Source organism: Engraulis encrasicolus, chromosome 21, assembly GCF_034702125.1.
Source record: "Engraulis encrasicolus isolate BLACKSEA-1 chromosome 21, IST_EnEncr_1.0, whole genome shotgun sequence".
In the NCBI taxonomy this organism is placed as follows: domain Eukaryota; kingdom Metazoa; phylum Chordata; class Actinopteri; order Clupeiformes; family Engraulidae; genus Engraulis; species Engraulis encrasicolus.
The window spans coordinates 31425076-31430075 of record NC_085877.1 but is presented as its reverse complement, the minus strand read 5'-3'; the positions used below and the strand labels follow the sequence as shown (position 1 = coordinate 31430075).

The 5000-nt window shown below is 40.0% G+C and overlaps 1 protein-coding gene across 1 annotated transcript in view; it reads right to left on the bottom strand.

The window, feature by feature from the left end:
* tec (tec protein tyrosine kinase) overlaps window positions 1-5000 on the bottom strand; it is a 36819-nt gene that overhangs the window by 16117 nt on the left and 15702 nt on the right. The gene's annotated exons all lie outside the window — the stretch shown is intronic.

Sequence of the window (5000 nt, the reverse complement as noted above, 5' to 3'; positions counted from 1 at the left end):
TAATATGTCAACAAAATGGCAGTTACAGCGCGAGAAATTGTGAAACCGGAATATATCCTCTTTAGTTGACTACAACAGCCATTCTCTAATCTCTCTAGTATGCTGTTCAGTCACGAACACTCACTGAGTAAAACTGAACCAACTCCCGCCTCGTCATTCATCGAGCCTGTTTGATCCGTCCTGCCTGTTGTGGCCAATTGAGTCGCGGATCCCCGCTCCCTATGTGTGTGCTTCTGACTCTGTTGAGGTCTAGCGATTACATTTCTAAATGTTAACAGTGCTCTGCCAACGCTTTTACATCTCAGTCTAGGCTACTCTTAGGGGAATTATAGGCTAGTCTACTACAGACGTGACTCTACTATCACTCACTGCGTTACAGTGTAGGCCTACAGTCTTTAAAGCCACTGCTGTCACTCCCCTCGTCCGAGTCAGCAGCGGCGCCCTCTGCGACTCGGTGAGACGAATCCTGACTGAGTTGTTGGTAGCAGCGAATCCCCTACGGATCGGATCAACGCTTAAGTTTCGTTTTTGCCACGAGTGTGCGAGTCGCAAAGCAATTCGGCAGCGGAAGCGAGTGGTCATCTACTGCTCGCCTCCTGTCTGTCCCTGCTCAACTAGACTTCTGCTCCCAAATATTTGACTTTTAGTCTTCTTACAGTTTTTCTTGATTGCTTTGACACAGTTGTCACTCCAAAAAGCAAATTGTCATATCAGTTCACGCAACGGGCTAACCAGTTAAACCGATTCTCCAAACACAACATCTTTGTTTGCTAAAGGCTACTACGTTTCCAAAATATTTAACATATGTAATAAAAGCAAACTCTGTCTTCAGTCCAATACACACTGCATAGCAGTGTATGAACACTCCCAGTCAGTCATTACACAATGGTCGTAAAAATCCAAAACACGGCTATCATGTTGACAGAATTTGCCGTTATTTAACACTGTTGTCAATTACATAACTTTCAAGCCAGTCAGTTCCATTGTTGTTTCTTTTACTTAGCCACTGACCCTGCTTGATCAGGATCTACTGACTGAGAGATGGCAGGCCCAGTAAATGCTTTGCATAAAGATTTGAGTTGTGTGTCTTCTCTTATGTAAAATTGTCAATAGGTTAGGTAGTGTAACAATAATGTATTATTGCAAAGAATTGGATTGAGAATCAGAATGCTTTGATGTACTTTTTATTTTGTTTTTGTTTGTTTGTTTGTTTTCATTTTTTTTTCACTGTACTCAAAAATGTACTAAGTAAGGGTTAACGTTCGGCGAGAAGGTCGCTACCGTGGAATAGCAGCACGACAGAGAGAATCTTTAGACCCCGACGCGGAGCGGAGGGGTCTTGTTCTCTCTGAAGTGCTGCTATTCCACAAAGCGACCGACTCGCCGAAAGTTAACCCGCTTATTATATGGATATGTTTAAATGATTCACACATGGCGGGGACATTTCTTTAGGCTTATTTAATGTTAAGTCTATTATAGTTTTTAATGTCAAAAGATTGTTGCTGCGCAAAACAAAACAGTGCCGTTGTGGAACACCGCTAGGCAACAGCTAGATAGCCAGGACAACAGGTGTTGTCTATCACAGCAGCTGATTAGAGTCTTGTTGAAAAGTCGCTTTAGCAGTGAAAAGTCTTGTTGCCATTGACAGCGGTCTGTTATAGACCAACCCGTCCGTTATCGAAAAATAACAGACGTGCGAACGTTGGGGAGCCCCGTTGAAATGAATGGAGCATTCGACCGATGACGTCACACCGTATAATAATGGCTGATAACGGTATTACAGAAAATATGTGTAAAGTAAAATATGATGTTGCAGTACGAGAATGCACTTACAGTAAATTTGCAAAATAACTCCATGCCAAGAACAAACAAGAAGACACTGTGTATAAAGACTGATTGCTAAATTAAGATTTTTGAGAAGGAGTGTCAAATAGGTGCTCTGGTGTGTTCACACAACTGACGGTAGTTTCTAAAAGTCAGGAGTAGATTTTTCTGTATGGTTATCAGAGCTTAAACAATGAAATGTGCACTACTTAAATGGCACATGCGTTAACTGTTTAGCAAAAACTGTGTTATATGAATGGGAAATATGTCAAGTCAACAAGAATGTGTTAACACATATGCACAACGTGTTTTTTGCTTTGCTGAAATAGTGATCATGACGACTTTGTGTGAGTCAGTTTAAAAAATCGTGTTAAAGCAATCAAGAAAAACTGTAAATACAAACACACACATTATTTATTGCAAAATCAGGACATGCCGTTTCACTGCTGCCAAAGGCTCTTCGAGTCGTGGTTGCATGTTTAGTGAGGAGACCCAGGTGGGTCGGATCGCAGCATGAGTTTAGGAACTGTGACGATTCATAAAGTGAGTTTTGTTGATCAAACTGTCTTACTCTTTGATTTATCAACGTGAATTGATAAATGGGACAATAAAGGCGAGGCGCATAGCTACTTAACGGCAGAAACGTTTTAAAAAATAAATTTTATAAAAAATACATATTATTATTTATTTTTATTTATTTTAAATAAGTGATCCGAGTGATCCGAGTGATCCGTCTAATCCGGATACCCTCCTTGGAATGATCCAATCAATCCGGACGCCTCAAAGATTCGAGTTAAGAACCTCTACTCAATGTATATAGTACTGTTGTGTACCTTTGACATTGTCCTTGTGGTAATCCATCATAGCTGGGTCTCTTAGCGTCCAAAAAGGGCCTAATCGTTACGCGCTGGATAGAAGCACCAAAATCGGTGTAGACCTTCCTTAGGGTGTTCTCCATCATTTCAGAAGGGGTGCCCTAAATTTCAATGTCATTAAGGTCATTTTTATGGGGTAAATCCAAGATGGCTGCCCAAAACCAGCCAATAGTAGTAAAATGCTGTACTGCCTGGACATAATGGTGTTATGGGCCAATCCACCTATTTGTGTGTGATGTATACAAACTGAACTTTGAAAATATGTGCAAAACTTACCATAAAAACAATGTTATATATGTCTTATTTAGATTCAAAAACAGGAAAATCATAAAAACCATGGTCAGAATGAGATCACTCTACAATTGAGAGCTCATTTCTGGGTATTTAGCTATTGAACCAACATTCATTAAGAGTTTTAAAAATTTGCAGTGGGTCATATCTATAACATCCAAAAAGAAAATTGTGGTTAGAAAATTTAGGGGAGAAGAGATAAACCCTTGAACTGGGCCACACATAACTGTCCCAATGTTAGCATGCTAGCATTAGCAGGTTCAGACACTCAGTCTGCTCTTCAGATAAAGATGGCAAACAATAATTTTAATCCCACTTACACATGCGCGCACACACACAAACTACTACTTCTTCCTTAGGACCCCCTCAATGATTTAACCCTAGGAGTCCAACTGAAATATATTCATATCAATCAAGTCAATAATACATGTACATATCAAGTGTCAGTGACAGCTGTCAAATGACAAATGTATGCTGATTAATGTTCAGATATGTATATCGCAGTCCTAAGTGTACAATGGAGTGATAAGGGCATTTATGCTTAGGAAATTATGAATAATCAATATGCAATACACCATACATACAGTATATTGACAGATACTTTGTTTTAAAAGAGCAAAATGGTAACATGTCTGTTTTTCCATCTACTATTGGCTTTAATATAAATGACATGTTGGCTACCTAACCACTTAATTTATTGTTTGCTCGTTATTTTTTATTTGTGGGTGTGGTCCTTTGTTTAAAACATGTCTGCCTGCCTTCCCTCTCTCACATAGGCTACTAAAATAGTTTTCAAAAACTTAAAACAACAGCATGTGGAAATCCTATTGGCTTTGGAGGGCTAACGTCTATAAGACTATACTGTACTCTACTGTATTGCACTGTACTGTACTCTACTATACTGTACTGTACTGTACTGTACTGTACTGTACTGTACTGTGATATACCGTACTGTACTCTACTGCACCGTGCAGTATGCTACTGTACTGTACTGTACTGTACTGTACTGTACTGTACTGTACTAGACTGCACCGTACTGTATGCTACTGTACTGTACTTAACTAGACTCCACCGTACTTTATGCTACTGTACTGTACTGTACTTTACTGTACTGTACTTTACTGTACTGCACCGTACTGTATGCTACTGTACTGTACTGTACTGTACTGTACTGTACTGTACTGTACTGTACTGTACTGTACTAGACTGCACCGTACTGTATGCTACTGTACTGTACTTAACTAGACTCCACCGTACTTTATGCTACTGTACTGTACTGTACTTTACTTTACTGTACTGCACCGTACTGTATGCTACTGTACTGTACTGCACCGTACTGTATGCTACTGTACTGTACTGTACTATACTCTACTGCACTTTATTATACTGCACCATTCTGTATGCTACTGTACTGTACTGCACTCCACTGCACTGCACTGTACTGTACAGTACAACTATAGAACTGAAACATGTAGAGCGGTGGTGCTCAAACTGTGGTACGCGTACCACTGGTGGTACTTGAGACATCTCTGGTGGTACTTGGAATACCATTATGAACCTCTCCTGTACTGACTGGCAAAAGTGAATATGGAAGGCCTTTACTGCGATATTCTAATGTTGGTTGTCAAGGTGGTACTCGGAGAGCTCAATATTTTCTCAGGGGGTACTTCACACAAAAGGTTTGAGAACCACTGATGTAGAGCATTCTGAGGACATGTACAATATTATGCAAAACGGTGTAGTGGGAATGAGTTATGTTACTGTTACCACTCAAAATCTTGAAGGTTAAAAAAAGTCGTGTGGCATTTTGTTTGGGGTGGGGGGGGGGCGGGGTATGATCGACTATTCTTCCGCCCAGACTATTTATGTGCCTTGCATATCAAGAAAATGAGTCCAGGTAATGATTTACTTTCATAGTATATACCATATGAGAAGTGTTGTTCTATATAGATATTTCTCCTATGGGTAAGGGTGGCAAAAGACCTACAGTACATGTTGTCCATCAGCTGT